We start from the raw sequence: 21,434 nt of genomic DNA on the forward strand, positions 1-21,434 counted from the left end.
TTCCAAGTAGGGTTTCTTGCAGGCGGTTTGGAATCCTTCTTTGTCTTTCATGAGGTTTCGGAAGAATTTCTTCTGATCACAGAGGTAATCAAGAGACACTAAAGCTAGCTGGAAGAGACGGCCAAGAGAAAGATTATTGATGTCGAGCTGGGCATTAGCAATCTGGCGACGGATTTCAGGTTGTAATTCTTCAGGCAAAGAAGACAAGAAGACATGCTTGAGGGTGTGGTCATTGATACCACCAATTTTATGGAACAGGGCAGACATGCGTTTGAAATGATAATGCAGGTCAGATCTCTGCATCGAGCAACATCTCATTTGGAGATATTCTTTACGAGCAGTGGCAAAGATAGCTGCAGGTTCTCCAAGAAACTGGGAATGAATGTCCATGAGAGCAGCAGAGACAGTAGGGTGCTGGAGATATAGTAATTGTCTGTATTGTCCGAGACTGTCAAACCAATCACGGAGAGAGCCAGTAAATCGGGAGACAAATTCTTTAAGAACTGTAGAAAGTTCTGCATCAGGTTTAACCATCTGTAGATCTAACCAGGCAAAGAGTTCCTGGAGACGTTCACGCCACCGAGCCGGTGGAAGATCATCAAAGGTAAACCATGGTCCAGCGCCAGGGGCAACTTTAGTTCGAATTCGTGGAGGAGGATTAGAGTTGTCTCCTTCATTTTCTCCTTCAACATCGGAAGGAATGTCAACATAGGGTTGGCCAGGTTCCCGAGGAGGGGGATCAGTAGTGGTAGACTCAGCATGATCCGCCATAAGAAGACGAGAAATATCAGTCAAGTGCTGTTGGGATTCATCGGAACTGAAACTATGGGGCTCAGAAGTCTCAGTGATAGAATCAAAGGTGTCGACTGAATCAGAGGGACTGGATTCTTCTGAGGATCGGTGAAGCTGGTCAAGGTCTGGTGCAGTGATAAGGTAAGTCTCAGTAGGCTTCTTTTGTTCGGCTTTAGAAGGAGATTCCGGAAATGGAGGTAAGGCTGAGGTAGATGGAAGGTCAGGGAATACTGGTTCATGTATCTGAAGGGGTTTTTGGATAGCGTTTGAATACATAGGACGAACTGGAGGAGGGATAGACACTGTAGGAGGTGGAACAGGGCGTCGAGGAGGTCGAGGTTTAGGTTTTGCAGGTTGAGGGTTCAAGTGGTAGGTCATGGGAAAGACTTTCTCAGGAGTATAATCCCTTGGAGTAGTAGGGAAAAAGGACCCGAGAGGGTGATATGGTTCTGTGGGAAAATAGGATAGGGGAGCAGTATGAACTGCTTGACGCCGTTGGTTGTCAGCATCAATTCTGGCAATTTCAGCTTGAAGCTGTCTGATTTCTTGCTCTTTTCGAGTGAACTCATGAGAATTATCACCGCGGGCAATCATGGCTCGAAGGTCACGGTCAAGCTGTGCAACCTTAGTATGAAGACTATTATACAAATTGGTCAACTGGTCTGAGAGGGAAGTAACCCTTGTTTCAACAGCAGAGGATCTGTGAGTGATCTGATCAACTTTAGAGTGTAAGGAAGTAAGAGAAGCATTCTGGACTCTGGCATTCTGAGTTTGCCAGTTAAGGACTGCTTCAAAAGGCTTGGGTTCTTCAAGATGTCCACTGGAGGAAATAGGAGAGGTGACAAATGGTTTGCTCCAAACCTGGTGCTTTTGGTCTGAGCGTTTCTCAAGAGGCGGGTACTCAGAACTATAATCTGAGGCAGAGGCAGATGAGAACATCATGCAGGACACCATAGGAGGTGTAGGCAGAAGACCAGCCGAGGACCGGACTGGTTTGCATGATCTGGGCTGATGTTTCTGGATCCACTGAAGTCCTTTGTCGTAAAGTGGCAAAGGAGGTGGATAATCGGGTTCATCATCATCATCTTCGGGCAAATATAATTTGCAGGCAGGATAGATAATTTTCTTCTTTTTCGATCTGGAAGAATAATCATCCTCATCATCATTACATGGACAGCCGGGATCACATCGGCCAGAGCCGGGAACATCCCATAAGAAATGGCCATCAATTTTGTCTGGGTAAACAGGAGTACCTTGGGAGGTGAAGGACATAATGGGTAATGGTTTGCCAGAAGGAAGGACTTCTGGAATGATGTCAACAGGTTGGACCATGGAGCAGGTAAAGGATAATCGGGGAGGTTCTGCAGGGGCAGAAGGAGGAGGTTTGAACTGAAGGCGAACAGAACCATCAGACCGTTTCTCATACATAGGTTCAGAGGTTTGAACAGGAGTGGTGTTTTGATGGAAATGCTCATAGTTGGTTATCCACTCGAGAGGCATGATCTTGAGAAGATCAGCACGAGGGATCTGTCGTGGGATCTGGATAATGGTGGGGATGTCTGGAGATTCAGCAAGGATCATGAGTGTATCTGAACTGAGATCAGGAGGTGTGGGAAGGATAAGGGAGTGGTTCTGAAGTCTGTAAACCAACTGATGGTGGACGGTAGCAATCTTTGCACTGGAGACTTGTTTAGCTCCTTGAATCTGAACTTGGATTTTTAAGAAAGTGGAAAGGTTGGGGTCATCAAGGGAAAGATTGAAGTTGGGATAGACAGTGAGAACAACACTGCCAGCATGCAGGGTAGTGAGGACAGTACCAATGGTAGCCTGCTCATATTGTTTGAAGCGGGTGTCAAGGAGTGCAATACGGGCTGTGACAGGAAGACCTTTTCGCCCATGGAGGGTGAGAATAAGGCGGACACTATCGAGATGAAAGTGAGTATATCGTTGCTGTTTCCAGTGGGAAATGAGCTCAGGGGAAATTTCTAAAGTGACATACTGCTCAGCAGAAGTAGATTGGAGGGAACATTGATCAAGAGACGAAGACTGGATGTACTCTTTAGGAGTAGAACGGGAAGTACTAATAAGAGAACGGATAGAACGAGTGAAACGAGAAGGACGTTGATACAACTGGTAAGGATTAACAAGAGGAAGAGAAGACTCATTTACGTGGACAGAATCTGGGATATAGGAATACTCAACAAGACTCTCTAGCTTAGACGTAGTATGCTTAGTAACAGTTTTTGGAAGGGACATGGAAGAAGATAATTGAACTGGAGTTTGTGAAGAAGATGCCATGATTATAAAGCTCTTAAGTTCTCTGGAGATGAAGCAAACTTAAATCAGAATAAGGAATTTTTCAAAAGGAATTATACCAAAATCAGAATAAGGAATTGTCTATCACAGCTTAGTAAAAATGCTATTGTTTTGAATGATTTGTAGCTTTTTGAAGTTGCTGAACAAATGCTAGAGAAATACAATATCACTAAATAACACAAAACTTTCTCAATATGTCATATGAACAAAGATACACAATATATTATTTATATCGATGTTATATCAATGTAATAATTTAAGAATTTTATAATTGAAGATCAATATCAATTACAAATAAAATTATGCTTAACTATAAATAAAATGAAGTATGGAAATTGGCAATTCAAAATTGTGAATTATAGGCTAAAATCGAAAATAGGAAAAAATTCAGCCACATGAAAGCACAAGCTATGAAAAAGAATGCAAATTTGTGGAAAGACGCCATAGAAAAGTAAACTGGATCTAGTACTTATTTAAAATAAATAAGAAGAAAAAGGGTTATCAAGACTAATACTGTTGGGAATAAACAGTTTGCTTTTCAAATTAAACAAGATTTGGATTAACTAACTAAACTCATAGGTTATTAAAATGAAATAGAGAATAGATTAGAAGTTATATAACAGATAAATGATATAGTGAAAACAAATAAGCGCACCTTCTATAAAAGCAAAACCCATAACTTCACTGGTTCATGCCCTGAAATGATGATGTAATGGTTATTGCTTCATATGTGTACTGTTAAAGTGAACTACTTCTCGTTGGTTCATTTTTCAACCTTATTTACATGGACATTGAGGTTGTGGTTGATAGTGAAGTAATTAAAGTTGGGTCCATAATCCCTGAGCAATACACTTTAAAAATGTTGTGGGACGACATCAAAGATATGATGTATGGGAAACCTATACGATATGCTGAAAAAGTGAAGTTTCGAGTCATGCTTCTGTGGCAGAATTTTGAGGAAGTTTTGCACAACAATTCAAAACTTTATGCTGCCTTCAAGCAGCTAAGGGAAAAGTCATATGCGTGGAATATGTTCATAATCACAACTGAATTAGATTCAGGGCTACCATTCGTAGAGAATCTGAAAACTATGTTGATGCAGCACGAGATTATGGTTTTAGATCCCCTGTCGAGCAATTCCCTATTTCGTTGGATAAAGAAATTGAATTTGAGTGGTTTGACCTTGCTAAAGTGAATGAAATTATAGTGCCTGACTTGAATGAAGCTGTAATAACTTCAGAATTTGAGAGCAGTAGTGTTATTGTAGAAGATTCATTCAAAGAGCGGTAGCCAATTGAAGTTGTATGAGATGGGTCAGCCAAGAATATAACTGTTGATGACTATGTAGGGTGTGAAGAAACAGTGGACAATGATAGTGGGGATGATGCTGGAAATAATAATGCTTGGGATGCTGGGTTAGATGACTACGAATCAGGAGACGATAGTGGTTCAGACTCAGATATGTTGTCAGATGATGAAGTTCAGGATGCATGTAATAGATATGAGGCCAATTTGGGGGGTTTTGAGTTCAATATGGATAGGGAAAGGATTATGTTGAGGGTCGGAGCACTGTAGAGGAACGTGGATGAGTTTAGGAAGGTGGTGGCTGAAAAGGGTAAAAAATGAAAAGAGTAGAGTCACATTGACATGTGCAGCAGTAGGTTATACTTGGAGGGTTCACGCAAGTCCAAATTGGAATGGTAAACACTTTCAAATCAAAACATTATGGCCTGAACACATTTGTGCTAGAGGTAATGATAACTACAAAGCAAATTCAACTTGGATTGCTGCAACATTTCTTCATCTATTTAGAGCCAACCCTCAGCTAAACATTAAAGTAATTGCAAGTGAGCTGTTTAGGAGATTTGGTATTAAATGCAGTAATCAACGGTTGTATAGGGCTAAGAACAATGCATTGGAGCTATTAGGGCAGGACATAAGGCTAGCTATACCAAACTATATAGGTATATGCATGTAATTCTCATCTCTAATCCTGGTTCAACTGTAACTATAGATAGAGATTGGTTAGGTGGTGGGCAGAACCCTCATTTTAAGAGGTTCTTTGTTATGTTTGATGCAAATAGGAGGGGGTTTTTTGAGGGATGTAGACAGTTTATAGGGCTTGATGGTTGCCATCTAAAGGGGTTATATAAAGGTGTATTGTTGTCTGCAATTAGTATAGATGCTAATAATGGTATCTACCCACTAGCAATGTGTGTTGTTGAGAGTGAAAATACTGACTCTTGGGTGTACTTTATGGATAAATTATATGAGCAGATAGGCTGTTATGATGGTAGTGGGCTGTGTTTCGTGAGTGATAGGAAGAAGAGAATTTTAAATGCTTTGGAGATAGTGTTTCTTGAATCTTTGAAAAGGTATTGTTGTAGGCATATATATGCTAATTTTAAGCAGAACTTTCTTGGTGTACTATTACGTAATTCATTCTGGAAAGCTTGTAGAAGTTCAAACCTGGCAGACTTCAACACTCACATGTCTGAATAATATTCTTCCTGTAACACATGATTGGCTTATGCAAATTCCAGTTTGTTGATGGGCTAAGCATAGATTTCCAACGCACTCAAAGTGCTCCCATGTGACTAACTACATGTCAGAGTCATTCAACAAATGGATCAATAATTTTAGGGGATTGCCTATTGTTAGGATGGTAGAAGAAATAAGAAGAAAGGTGATGAATCTGATTCATAGAAGGTATGAGCAGGCTGTCATGTGTCAAGATGAATTGCCACCATAAGTTAGGAGGAGAATACAAGATAGGAGGGTAAAGTCCAGGTCTATGTCAGTTATATTTGGGCATAATGTTCTGATGCCCTAGAGGTTGTGATTGGTGATTGGACATAGGGTGATGCTCATTATCATTGGACAGTCCTAGACTATCCTTTGGACCAGTAGTCCGTAAGTTCTGATTTCCAGCCGATATACCTATAATCCCTGAGATATAAAATCCGCAAAGCAAAAACCATTGATCACCATACCACTCGAAAACAGCTCACCTCTGACCTTCAAAGAGGGTGAGCATTGTGAGAAAACAGTTTTGGTTTTTTAAATCAGTTTTATAAATAAATCAAGACTTTTCTGATACACATGATTCTTTAAGAAAGGCAAGTGTAGAGCATACTCAGTATAGAAAATAGAGATGAATGTTCTTAGTTTAATAGCTCAAGTATTTTCTTCACTACCTAAAAGAAGAAGAGAAACTTACTAAGACATAGAAGTTTACAAACTTAGAAATATTATTGATGGCAATCTAAATTTTACAAAGACGGAAGAGCTCTTAAATAGAGCTGGAAAGCTAAGACAGGACCCTTAACTTTCTTTTAAGTAAACGACAAAAGAAAATAAGTCACTCTTAAAAGCATAAAAAGCTGAAACACACTTTAGACAGGACAAGACCCCTGTCATTTATTGAAAGCAGGAAAAGCCAAGATTCCTGGACGACTCTATAGCCATGTGAGGCTATTATGGAGTTGAGGGAAATCTGGATGGAGACACGTCACCAGTTTCATTTTCATAGTCTTCTTTTGCTTTTTGAATTTCTTGGTGGATCAGGTAGTCTTCATCTAACTCTGGGATTTCTTTTCTTGGAGTTGGAGTGGACGAAGAACCTGGTTTAGTGACCGTGTACTGAGTTTCTTGTGTTGGCAACAAAGATTGGAAGTCTTTCCAAGGGTCTTGGGCGTCTTGGAAGAGAACATTGGTGTAGTCAGGTCTTTGTTCACGAACAAGAATCCCATGAGGACTGGAACTGGATCCTGGAGTACATATGTGGGTTCTTGGTATAACTTCAAGAGTGTGGGAAGGACCAATGGATGTATGGTGAATGTTTGCTGGGACAAGTTGGATATTATTGAGTTCTAACAAATAGGCTTTGAGAGTGGAGATGATTGTTGGATCATGATTAAGAGGGAAAGGATGAGGGAATGTTTCCCATTCGTATGCCATGTCCTGTGTCCAGTAGTCTTTTGTTTCAGCATGTTGGAAATATGGCTCTGATACCATAAATGTACGTGGCGTTGTTCTGCCCGATCTACGACAGCACAAGTCTGTCCTTAGGGCCAGTAGCCCGCAAGTTCTGGTTTCCAGCCGATATACATATAGGCGTAGTAAAACTTAAAACTATTCTTTGGAGGTTATATAACCCAAAACAGACTTTCCTTAGTCTTAAAACAGGGTACCAAACCGTTTAAGAAATCATCATAAGTTTTCTGATGCACAGAATCCTTACTGGAAGGCAAGTGCAGAGCATACTTCCTTAAGTTTTCAAAATGAACAAATTCAATTCTTTGTTCTTTTCTTTCTTTCTTTAGATCTTCATTTGCAGAGAGAGAGAAGAGAGTTTTAGAAATTCATGGGTTTTTAAAAACACACGAGAGTTTATTTCTTGGAAAACTTCTATATCTTACAAGCGAGGGGAGAATCCTTTATATAGGAGAATTCTCGGGGAGATAGGACAGGACCCCTATCTTTTACAAAAGCAAAAGTAAAAGATACTTCATGACACAACTAATTAAAGCATGACTTTGACAAAAGCAAAAGCTTAAAGTAAAAGCAAACTTTAATAATTATACAAGACAAAAGCATAACATAATTATTACAACAAGACAAACTACTTTATGGAGAGCGAAGGTTCATGTAGTTGTCTTCAGATGAGCTGTCTGTTTCATCTGGATCAGTATCACGAGAGGTTGGTGGGAAAAAGGTTTTGGAGAGCTTTGGATACTTACAGTGGAGACCACGGCAAGGTGGATAAAGGCAATCTTTTCGGCATCCCGCTTTGGAAGTTGGTGACTGGGACTTGGGACTTGGCATTTGAGTGGCCTTGTCAACTTTGGAGGGTTGAGATGATGATCCTGGTTGATACATGGTTGGTTGTGGAAACTGTTGGAGATGTTGGCTGAGGGGAAGGAATTCTTCCCATGGGTCTTGGGAGTCTTGGTAAAGGAAGTCAATGTAATCTGGTTTTTCTTCTTTGATGATGATGCCTGTGGACTTTGGTTTAGATATGGCGAATGGAGTGGGGATCATGATGAGATCATGTTGTGGACCTAAGGAGGTGTGGAAGATGTCTTTGTGTGGTGGAGTTTGGTGGTTTAATTGACAAAGGTAGTTGTGCAGGTTGGATTGAATTTCATTGTCAATGACAGCTGGGTGAGGGGCGGTAAACCATTCATATACCTGGTCTTGAGTCCAAAAGAGATGTGTGTCTGGATGTTGGAAGTATGGCCTGTGAATGATAAATACTGATGTGAACAGTTGGGCTTCTGAGGCAGGCATACATTCAAGATTGTAAATTTCTGACAGTTGTTGTAGCTTCTTTCTCCACCATGGGATGGGGGAAAACCATTCAAGTAAGGTCCAGGTAAGAGAGGTGGCTTTGTCTGGATTAAGGACTAACTTGGTTGCATAAAGGACAGTTAGGCACCAGATGTACCATAACACGTCTTCAGTGGTTTCTCTGGATGGATCAAGAGTTAAACCTGTAAGGAACAGATTTTCTAGGTGGAAGGTGGAAAAGGGAAAGGAGTATGTTACAAGGTAGGCTTTCATGAAGAAGCGGAAGAGAGCTTTCCTTGCAAACTCTTGGATGGCAAAGACAGAAGAGAAGTTTTTGTCAAAGGGAAAAGTTTTCTTGGTGAGAGCTTCTGGGGGTAGTGATGTAGCCATGGAGATGATCGGAAAGTGGTATGTAGTGGAAAATAGAGTGAGAGGTTTTTCCGGTTTTGAGAGTCTGGAGAGCATATCAGGGATGAGGTTCTAGGATCCCTTTATATGCTTGACCGAAAAATCATATTTGGAAAACCAATCTTTTAATCTGAGTAACATTTTTTCGGGAACAGTTTTACCTTTGAAATTGAGAATATTGGGGAAGGCTGAATTGTCCTTTTGGATGAGAAAATGGTGTCCAATCAGATGATACTCAAACTTTTTGATGCCATTCTTTACCGCTAAGATTTCTTTGAACACACTATGGTAATGCATCTGTGTGTCAGAAATTGTCCACTAGTGTAAGCGATAAAGTGTTCTTTTCCATTGATTTCTTCAAGGAGGATGGCACCCCATGATTCATCACTTGCGTCTGTCTGTAAGATGCGCTTTCCATCAGTAATCAACTTTAAAGGAGGCGGATTTTGCGCAATTTGCTTGAGGGTAGTGACAGCATTTGTGTGGTTTGTATTCCATTCTGGGGGCTTCTTTTTCAATAAAGCCGAGAGGTGGTGAGTGTAGTGGTCCACATGTGGGATGTAGTCTCTGATGTAATTGATGGTGCCGAGAAACTGTTGAACTTGTAGTGGTCCACAATGGGTTTGGATGGGTGATGATACGAATCCCACAATGAAACTTTCAATCCTACACTTAATTTGTAGTTTCAACTTCCCAAGAAAGTTCTAAACAGATTTATGGCAAACAAAAACCTTGACCCAATGCTTAAGAAAACATGAACCAAAGGTATAGAGAAGGGTATTGATGCCACACTCAAGAAAAAGATGAGAAGGTGAGTGATAAGTCTAAATTTGGAACACCACAAGAATGTAAATTCTTGATAAGTTCACTAGTTCTCAAAAGAACCAAAGAAAGAATAATCTTTCAAATTCAAAATAACATTCATCCCCTTACATACCAAGGTTGCTGAATTTAAATAGGCTAAAAGGAACCCAAGATCCTAAAAATACAAATGGAAACATTGGAACAACCCTCCAAGTAAGTTTGTCAAAAGATGTTTCAAAAGTCTTCACCAACCCACCATGATCAATGCTATCTTTGACAAACTTAATGCTTAGCCTACTATTAATGCTATCATTGACAAACTTAATGTTAGCCCACCATCATTGATGGTAGACTTACCTTACACATTGACAAGCTTGAAACAAAACAAACAAATAAGTTGAAAAACAAAGGATTCGTTGAAATTCCCAAGTCTGAACAAGCTGTAAAGAATTGATCATAACTCCTTCTAGAGAACTCCAAATCCAGCTCTGTAAAATTTATTGGAAAGATAACTTAATTATCTTTCCAATGGTATATAGCTTGCATTTTAATTCTGGCTCAATCAATACATTTTTTATTCCGAATTTGACCTTTCTGCATTTGATACAACTTGTGTATTTGGCTGCCTAATGACTTGAATAATGCCCACAATGCATTGTCTTCTCTTCAAGCCCAATTCATGATGTCTTGCATCTTGAATTGCATTTTCAATCCATATTTTCTCAATTAATCCATTTAAAGCAGCTTGCATCTTTTTGGCTCTTGCTCTTGTAATTGGGCCTCCATGAATGTGCAAAGGATCACTTGAAGTTTTAATGGTCCCTTGATGGTTCTCATCAGGTGAACTCAGAATGGGACTCTGGACAGAAACTCAAAAGTTTGATTGAAATATCCTGGTAGGACTGGGGAGTTTCAGACAAATTGTAGAGTTTCAGAATGTCTGTGAATGGTTTGAACATAGACTTGACTCAAATTCCATTGGGAATGATTTGGAGGTGTTTGATCTGGTGAAGGATGTCAAAACCTAACAAGATATCCTTATTAGGAAGGGTTGAACTGATAACTTTGGTCCAAATGACACAGTTGATCAAGATTTGAATACCAATGGGTTTTTTGGTAATCAGAGAGGTGGTGAATAGTTTGCCATTGACAGCTTTGAAATGTTCTTCATACTCTATCCAGTATTCTGGTGGAAGAATATGGGGGTTTAACATGCTGTGTTGGGCACCGGTGTCTATCAAACCAATTGCTGGAATGGGCCTTTGGAATTTTAAGGGCAAGATCTGGAGTTTTATGGACTATATGGGAACAGTAGTGTCAAGGGACAGTAAGTGTTGGTGGAAAATTATTTGGGACTGATCACTGTCTGAGTCATCAGAGGAATTCTGTAGTGCGAACACAGTTTCATCATTGGGTTCATCTTGTTCAGAGAAATAGAATTCTAGTTCATCCTTCTCGGGAGAGTAGTCTGTAGTGGCTTGAAGATGCTCAACTAGCCGAATAGATTTTCCCTTTTGTTGGGACAATCTTTGGCAAAATGACCTTTTTTCTTGCAGATGAAACATCTGCTTGATTTTCTCCGTTTAAAGTCTCTAGAAGAAGAGGACTTTTTCCAGAAGAATCGGTAAGGCTTTTTAGATCTGCGAGGTCTAAATGAAAATTCTGGAGTTTTGAAGGACAAGTATGGCTTTGATACCATAAATGTACGTGGCATTGTTCTACCCGATCTACGATAGCACAAGTATGGTATCAGAGCCATACTTGTCCTTGAAACTTTTCCGTTTTCTAAACTTCTGCTTTTCTGTTCAAAATGGTATGATTTAAGTCTTTTTCTGTTTTGATCTTTAGTCTTCAGGCGCAGAGAGAGAACTTCTCATTCATGGCTTCCACTTCATCTTCCACTCCTGTTACTCTTTCTTCTACTCTTTCTTTGCCCAGATCTTGCACTTCCCAACCACTAATAAGATCAAAAACCTGTCGAATATTCCTACATCCCTGAATCAGTCCAAATTAGTAAGTCATCCTATCCTCTTATCAGCCCTTATCAGTTGTACAAACGACCTAGCTCCTTTACCCTCAGTATACTCACCCTCATCTCTACCAGACGTCCTCACCCTAAGGAATATATCCAGTCTTCTCGCTTGGATCAGTGTGCTCTCCAAGCCACCTCTGCTGAGCAATATGTCACTCTGGAAATTCCCTCCGAGTTGCTTTCCAATTGGAAACGAGAAGGTTATACTCATCTTCATCTTGGAGGCATCCGATTAATCCTTACTCTTCATGGTAGAGAAGGATTACCGGTTACAACTTGCCTTGCCATGCTTGATACCGGGTTTAAACATTACCAAGATGCTGTTATTGGCACTGTCCTCACAACTCTTCATGCAGGCAGTGTTTTACTCACCTTTTATCCAAACTTTAACCTTTCTCTCCAAGACCCTTATTTGCCCACATCCTTAAAAGTCCAAGTTCAGATCCAAGGTGCTGAACAAATTTCTTCTGCTAAAATTGCCACCTTACACCACCAATTAGTCTATAGGCTTCAAAATCATACCTTAGATCTCCCCACTCCAGAACACCATTCTGATACCCTCATGGTATTAGCCGAATCTGACCAGATCCCAACCATAATCCAAATCCCAAGACAAATTCCCCGTCATGAGCTCATCAAGCTTATGCCTCTTGAATGGATCTCCAACTATGAACAGTTCCATAACAATATAGTTCCAATTCAAACATCTGAAAGCATGTTTGAAAGACGCCAAGATGGGACAGTCCGAATGACTTTTAAACCTCCTCCAAGTGCTCCACAAGAGCCTCCTCGGCTCTCCTTTACCTATTCTTCAATGATCACAACTGTTCAGATAGCCCAGGAAGATCTACCCATTACAGGGTTCAATTCTGAAGGTTACCCAGTTTATCCAGCCAAGCAAAATGGCCATTTCCTATGGGATGCCCCTGGCTCCGACATGTGTGACCCAAATTGTCCCTACTGGGATGATTGGGAAGAGGATAATGATTATGCCACCACAAGAAAAAAGAAACCCAAAAAGAAAAAATCTCCAGTCTCCTGTCACCACTGTGACCCCAAACCACCACAAGATCCTCCACCTCCATCAACTCCATTAGCCATTTACAAAAAGGAACTCAAATGGATTGCAAAGCATTGCAAATCTGAGACTCCATCACCAATCCCACTTCCAACACTACCACTGACTTGTATGATGTTTTCATCTATTTCTTCAGATTATTCTTCTTTTTTTCCTCCTTTAGACACTCACAGATTCCCAACAAAATGTCGTGTCCAAACCCTTTGTCCTTTCACCAATTACCTCCACTGGTCACCTTAAACCACCCAAACCTTTTGAATTAGTCCTCAACTGGCAAACCCAAAATGCCAGAGCACAGAATGATACTTTGTTAAATATCAATTCAAAAGTTGAGAAAATCAGTTTACGAACTGAACAACTTGAGACAAAAGTTGATTCCATCACTGCACAGATGCAGGAGATCCACCAAAATCTGCAGTCCAGAATTACTCAACTTGATTCTGAGTTACGAACTATGCTTGCCCAGCGCTACTATGGCCCAGAATTTGATCAAAAGGAAAGAGAAATCCGACGCTTAAAAGCTGAGCTTGATCAAATTGAATCTAGACCTACCCTTTTTACCACATCCCCTCCTATCCCTTCTATAGGTCCAACATATCATCCATTTGCCTCTATGCTTTCCCCCATCAAACAGTATGATCCTTCCAAGTTATTTGGCATGACTCATACTCTTTTCAGAGACAATCCTTTACCACCACCACCACCTAAACCTAAACCAAAGCCTAAACTACAACCGCGACCCGTCACAATTCGTCAATCATCCATTTCTATCTCGGGAAATCAATCCCCTGGTTATACGCCGGCATCACCACCAGCACCTCCACCACCAACTATTTCCCAACCACCTTCTCAATCCAAGGATAAAGAACCTATCACCAATTTAGTGCCCACACAGTCGATCATTCACCTACTTCAGATGATCAAACTTCTGATTCAAATCTAGCCGTTTCCGATAGCCACACTGAGTCTGACACAGATTCCTCAGAATCCACCAGTGACTGAAAAGTCTTATGCTGATATCACCTGAATCTTGATGGCCCAACCTGATCCACTTCCTCAAGGCCAAACTTCTCATACAGAACCATATGTTGATATTCCCTCCGAAGTTGAAGAAGAAATGCCTGAATCTTTTGCCACAAACCAACCCCCTCCAGCTCAAGCCCAGACTGGTTCTACAAGCCAAAAATCGTCGAATGGTCCATGGTTCACATTTGATGATCTTCCATCTCATAAATGGCGTGACCGACTTAATGAAATGTCCGCCTGGATTGACCTCCAAATGCTACGGCCAGGAGCCACAACTCAATCAGTCCTTAGAGAATTTGCTACTCGTTTTACGGGAGCTCTAAGAGATTGGTTTGATTCTTTAGGCCGCTACCGCCAATTACAGTTTGTTGATATACCAGAAGTCTCAAGTGCTCTTGCGGTTCTCCATGATCAATTTCTTGGCGACCCCTCTGTAGTTTTTGAAGCTGCACGCCGAGACTATCTCAACATGAAATGATGTTCACTCAATGCTAAGGATCTTGACTTCCCTTACAAGCGAATGTCTTTGCTGTTTTATAAGCTTGATGGATTCAATGAGCCGACATTAAAGCATGTCTTTCTAGCTTCCCTCCCAGATGAACTCCAACCACACATACAGAGACACCTCACCGCATCCAATCTGGTTCTTGATAACATCTCTCTCGGCAAAATCTTCCAGCTTGCCAAAACCTGTCTTGACAAACTTTGTGAGCAGAAACAGTTTTTCAAAGAACTGTTGAAAGATAAAGAACCATTCTGGAGTGCTTGTAAAAAGCCTTATTTGCAGATCAAACGCAAGCAGAAGAAGGATTGTGATTGCAGTTCTAGAAAGAAAAGGCATTTTCGAAAATTCAAAACTCCAGAATTTTCATCTAGACCTCGCAAATCCAAAAAGCCTTACCGATTCTTCCGAAAAACGTCCTCTTCTTCTAGAGACTTTAAAAGGAGAAAATCAAGCAGATGTTTCATCTACAAGAAAAAAGGTCATTTTGCCAAAGATTGTCCCAATAAAAGGGAAAAATCTATTCGGCTAGTTGAGCATCTTCAAGCCACTACAGACTACTCTCTCGAGAAGGATGAACTAGAATTCTATTTCTCTGAACAAGATGAACCCAATGATGAAACTGTGTTCGCACTACAGAATTCCTCTGATGACTCAGACAATGATCAGTCCCAAATAAATTTCCACCAACACTTACTGTCCCTTGACACTACTGTTCCCATCCCGTCCATCAAACTCCAAATCTTGCCCTCAAAATTCCAAAGGCCCATTCCAGCAATTGGTCTCATAGGCATTGGTGCCCAACGCAGCATGTTAAACCCCCATATTCTTCCACCAGAATACTAAATAAAGTATGAAGAACATTTCAAAGCTGTCAATGGCAAACTATTCGCCACCTCTCTGATTACCAAAAAACCCATTGGTATTCAAATCTTCCCCAACTGTGTCATTTGGACCAAAGTTATCGGTTCAACCCTTCCTAATAAGGATATCTTGTTAGGTTTTGACATCCTTCACCAGATCAAACACCTCCAAATCATTCCCAATGGAATTCGAGTCAAGTCTATGTTCAAACCATTCATAGACATTCTAAAACTCTACAATCTGTCTGAAACTCCCCAGTTCTACCAGGATATTTCAATCAAACTTTTGAGTTTCTGTCCAGAGTCCCATTCTGAGTTCACCCATCCAAACCCATTGTGGAAAAATAAGTCTTTCTTCATTAAGTTACCTTTCAAACTCAATGAAGACATTAACCCAACCAAAGCTACTCACCCAGGAATGAGTCCTTCTGACTTACTCCTAGCCCAACAGGAATGTTCTCAATTGTTAGCCCAAGGTCTAATTGAGCCCACGCATTCTCAATGGGCTTGCCAAGCCTTTTATGTTGAAAAGCATTATGAAATTGTTCGAGGAAAGAAATGCCTAGTCATTGACTATCAACCATTAAACATGTTTTTACAAGATGACAAGTTTCCTTTGCCCCGACGACAAAGCATGTTTACTTTTCTCAAAAATGCCCAAATCTTTTCCAAATTTGATTGAAAATCCGGTTTCTAGCAATTAGGCATTGAACCCTCTGAATGATACAAAACTGCTTTCTGTATCTCAAATGTCCATTTCCAATGGACAGTCATTCCCTTCGGCCTCAAAACTGCCCCGTCCATTTTTCAAAAGTCCATGGTCAAAATTTTTCAGCCAATCCTGCATCATGCATTGATTTACATTGACGATATCTTACTTTTTTCAGGATCACATGATGAACATCGCCAGCTGTTAACTCAATTCTATGATATTGTCCAAAGGCATGGAATTATGCTGTCTGCCAAGAAAAGCACCATTGCCACAGAGAACATTGAATTCCTTGGCATGATCATAAAATATGACCATTATCAGCCAGGCACACACATTGCCCAAGAATTGCTTCACTTTCCAGATCAGAAACTCTCCAAAAAGTAAGTTCAACAGTTTCTCGGCATCATCAATTACATCAGAGACTTCATCCCGCATGTGGACCACTACACTCCCCACCTCTCGGCTTTATTGAAAAAGAAGCCCCCAGAATGGAATACTGACCACACAAATGTTGTCACTACCCTCAAGCAAATTGTGCAAAATCCGCCTCCTTTAAAGTTGATTACTGATAGAAAGCGCATATTGCAGACAGATGCAAGTGATGAATCATGGGGTGCCATCCTCCTTGAAGAAATCAATGGAAAAGAACACTTTATCGCTTACGCTAGTGGACAATTTTCTGACACACAGATGCATTACCATAGTGTGATCAAAGAAATCTTAGCGGTAAAGAATGGCATCAAAAAGTTTGAGTATCATCTGATTGGACACCATTTTCTCATCCGAATGGATAGTTCAGCCTTCCCCAATATTCTCAATTTCAAAGGTAAAATTGTTCCCGAAAAGATGTTACTCAGATTAAAAGATTGGTTTTTCAAATATGATTTTTCGGTTAAGCATATAAAGGGATCCCAAAACCTCATCCCTGATATGCTCTCCAGACTCTCAAAATTGGAAAAACCTCTCACTCTATTTTCCACTACATACCACTTTCCAATCATCTCCATGGCTACATCACTACCCCCAGAAGCTCTCACCAAGAAAACTTTTCCCTTTGACAAAAACTTCTCTTCTGTCTTTGCCATCCAAGAGTTTATAAGGAAAGCTCTCTTCCGCTTCTTCATGAAAGCCTACCTTGTAACAGACTCCTTTCCCTTTTCCACCTTCCACCTAGAAAATATGTTCCTTACCGGTTTAACTCTTGATCCATCCAGAGAAACCACTGAAGACGTGTTATGGTACATCTGGTGCCTAACTGTCCTTTATGCAACCAAGTTAGTCCTACCAATTACTCCCACTTTGGAACATCTCCTTAATCCAGACAAAGCCACCTCTCTTACCTGGACCTTACTTGAATGGTTTTCCCCCATCCCATGGTGGAGAAAGAAGCTACAACAACTGTTAGAAATTTACAATCTTGAACGTATGCCTGCCTCAGAAGCCCAACTGTTCACATCAGTATTTATCATTCACAGGCCATACTTCCAACATCTAGACACACATCTCTTTTGGACTCAAGACCAGGTATATGAATGGTTTACCGCCCCTCACCCAGCTGTCATTGACAATGAAATTCAATCCAACCTGTACAACTACCTTTGTCAATTAAACCACCAAACTCCACCACACAAAGACATCTTCCACACCTCCTTAGGTCCACAACATGATCTCATCATGACCCCTACTCCATCCGCCATATCTAAACCAAAGTCCACAGGCATCATCATCAAAGAAGAAAACTCAGATTACACTGACTTCCTTTACCAAGACTCCCAAGACCCATGGGAAGAATTCCTTCCCCTCAGCCAACATCTCCAACAGTTTCCACAACCAACCATGTATAAACCAGGATCATCATCTCAACCCTCCAAAGTTGACAAGGCCACTCAAATGCCAAGTCCCAAGTCCCAGTCACCAACTTCCAAAGCGGTATGCCGAAAAGATTACCCTTATCCACCTTGCCGTGGTCCCCACTGGAAGTATCCAAAGCTCTCCAAAGCCTTTTTCCCACCAACCTCTCGTGATATTGATCCAGATGAAACAGACAGCTCATCTGAAGACAACTACATGAACCTCCGCTCTCCATAAAGTAGTTTGTCTTGTTCTAATAATTATGTTATGCTTTTGTCTTGTATAATTATTAAAGTTTGCTTTTACTTTAAGCTTTTGCTTTTGTCAAAGTCATGCTTTAATTATTAAAGCACACTTTGTCACTTTGTAATAATTAAAGTTGTGTCATGATGTATCTTTTACTTTTGCTTTTGTAAAAGATAGGGGTCCTGTCCTATCTCCCCGAGAATTCTCCTATATAAAGGATTCTCCCCTCGCTTGTAAGATATAGAAGTTTTCCAAGAAATAAACTCTCGTGTGTTTTCAAAAACCCATGAATTTCTAAAACTCTCTTCTCTCTCTCTGCAAATGAAGATCTAAAGAAAGAAAGAAAAGAACAAAGAATTGAATTTGTTCATTTTGAAAACTTAAGGAAGTATGCTCTGCACTTGCCTTTCAGTAAGGATCCTGTGCATCAGAAAACTTATGATGATTTCTTAAATGGTTTGGTACCCTATTTTAAGACTAAGGAAAGTCAATTTTGGGTTATATAACCTCCAAAGAATCGTTTTAAGTTTTACTACGCCTATATGTATATCGGCTGGAAACCAAAACTTGCGGGCTACTGGCCCTAAGGACAGACTTGTGCTGTCGTAAATTGGGTAGAACAATGCCACGTACATTTATGATATCTGCTTCTTGATAAGGAATCTTATCTAACTGATGGAAGTTAGATAAATTCTATAATTGCTTACGCCACCAGGTGAGTGGTGAAAACCATTCAAGGAGCGTCCAGAGAAGTGTATGTGCATGATCTGGAGTGGAGATATGCCGGAGGGTTGGGAGGATAGGAAAAACAAGCTTTGTAGCAAACAGGAGTGTGAGACACCACATGTACCATAACTCATCTTCAGAGATGGTGAGGTTTGGAACAATGGTGAAGCCAGTGAGAAACAGGTGTTCTAAACATAAAGAGAGAAACCTTTCTGGGTTGGTTCTATGAACATTGATGAAATACCTATAAAGGAATTTCTTTGCAAAGGCTTGGATTTGGAAAGCTGATCAGAAAGTGAGATTTAGAGGAAAAGTCTTTTGGGTTAAAGCTTTGAATGGGAGTGAACGATTCATGGCTATAATTGGGATGGTTGTGATGGAAGAGATGAGAATAGGGCTTTTTATAGATGGACGGGTGAGGAAATCAGGGATAAGATTTTTATCACCTTTGATGTGTTGGACTGCGAAATCATACTTTGCAAACCATGTCTTTAAATTGAGTAATTGCTTGTCAGGAAGCAATTTGTTCTTGAAGTCAAAGATCTTTGGAAAAGAACTGTTATCCATTCTGATAAGGAAATTGTGGCTGATGAGATGAAATTCAAATTTCTTGATTCCATATTTTACTACAAGAATTTCCTTGTAAGTCACGTGATAATTCTTTTCTGAAGCTTTGAACCATCCACTTGTAAATCACCTATCTTTTCTAGAAGGATGGCACTCCAAAAGTCATCACTAGCATCTGTCTGGAGAATGCGTTGGCCTGTAGTGGGAATTTTGAGTGGAGGAGGTGACTGGGCTATTTTTTTCAGCTGTTTGACAACTTCTGTTTGAGCTGGACCCCATGGTGGAGTGTTCTTTTTAAGCATGCATGATAGCTAGCTGGTGTGGACCACAACTTTAGGAATAAAGTCTCTGACATAATTAACAATTCCAAGGAACTGTTGAATTTGCTTTTTGTTGAGATCAATGTCTGGAAACTTTAATAATTCTGCTGCAAGGTGTGATCCTGGATGGTAGTGACCATCTTTCAAGATCATGCCAAGAAAATCAATAGATTCCTTTCTTATGTTGCTTTTCTTTTCAGAAAGCATGATGCCATGTGTCTGCACGATTTCCAGGAAATCTGAAAGGAGTTGTTGATGTGTCTGGTGGTTGTCGGAGAACAACAAGATATCATCACTGTAGATTAAAACATGATGGAGGATCGGAAAGAAGATCTTAACCATTGCTTTTTGAAATAATAAGGGAGCAACTTTGAGACCGAAGGGTAGGACTGTCCATTGATAATGAGCATCAGGGATATAGAAGGTTGTTTTGGGATGGTCTTCTAGAGAAATGCTAAGTTGCCAAAAACCAGCTTTAAGATCGAACTTTGAAAATACCTTTGCACCTTGAAGATGAATGAATATGGACTGGATCTTTGGAAGAGGAAATTTATCATATTTAAGGAAAGCATTAAGTGCTTGGTAATCAATAACTAATCTCTTTTTTCCACGAACTAATTCAGATCATTTTTCAACATAGAAAGCTTGACAAGCCCAATCTGAAGTAGTAGGTTCTATGAGGCCTTGCCGAAGCAATTGAGAGCATTCTTGCTTGGCGAGAGAGAGATCAGATGGAGGCATCCCATGATGTGTAGCTTTTGTGGGATTGACATCTTCATTAAGTTTGAAAGGAGATGGATGAAAAACTGCTCATTTTTCCAGAGTGGTGATGGATGAGTAAATTGTGAGTGATTTTCAGGACAAAGTTCAAGGAACTTTTGAGAAATGGAGGTATAAGGGGGAGCTGTATCTGACAATGTATACAGACGGAGAACTTTTTTACCAGTTGGAGGATATCAAATCCCATGAAGAGATCTTTGTCTGGTAAATCTGAACCAACGATGTTTTGCCAAATGATACAGTTTGGAAAGAACTGGATACAATGTGTTTTTTGGTAATGAGTGAGGTTTCAAAATTTTTTCCATTTGCAGCTCTGAAGTATTCAGTATGGTTTTTCCAATAATCAAGAAGAAGGACTTTAGGATTAAGCATACTGCGCTGTGCGCCAGTATCAAGGAAACCAAAGACTGAGACAGGTTTATGGAATTTGGAAGGGATGACTGAAATTTTTACCAAAGAACTAGTAAGCTTGGAACATATTTGGTTAATTTCTTGGATAGTGGAGATCACAGAAATTTCATCTGTTTCTGAATCTGTTGATTCAGCAAGAATGAAGGTTGTATGATCATCTTTCTCTGACTGTTATGAGAAGATGGATTCAACGTCTTCATTGTCAGAAAGTATGGAAGATTGCTGCAGGTGCTGAATGAGACGAATAGCTTTTGCTGACTTATTTGGGCAATTGCGGGCAAAATGTCCGCGCTTTTTGCAAATAAAATAGCGATTGTATTTCTTTTTTTTGAACTGGGAAGGATCCTTTTTTCTAAAGTATCTATAAGGCTTCTTTGGTTTTTTGGAAGAGGATTTGTGGAAATGTTTCTAGAAGTGGTTCTTTTTACTTGTTGGACAAGTGCACTTTTTGTCATCTTTGCACTGAATTTTGAGGTAGGGTTTTTTATAGGCTGAGGCAAAGGGGTCTTTGTGTTTAATAAGATCTTTGAAGAAATCCTTTTGCTCACATATCTAATCAAGGCATAACATGGTTAATTGAAAGATTTTTCCGAGTGAGACACTTGCTATGTCAAGGTTAAAGGCTGTCAATTGTCTTTGAAGCTCTGGCTGAAGTTCTGGTGGTAAAGATGCAGCAAACACATGCTTTAAGGATGGATCATTGAATCC

Source organism: Citrus sinensis, chromosome 6, assembly GCF_022201045.2.
Source record: "Citrus sinensis cultivar Valencia sweet orange chromosome 6, DVS_A1.0, whole genome shotgun sequence".
Classification (NCBI taxonomy): Eukaryota; Viridiplantae; Streptophyta; class Magnoliopsida; order Sapindales; family Rutaceae; genus Citrus; species Citrus sinensis.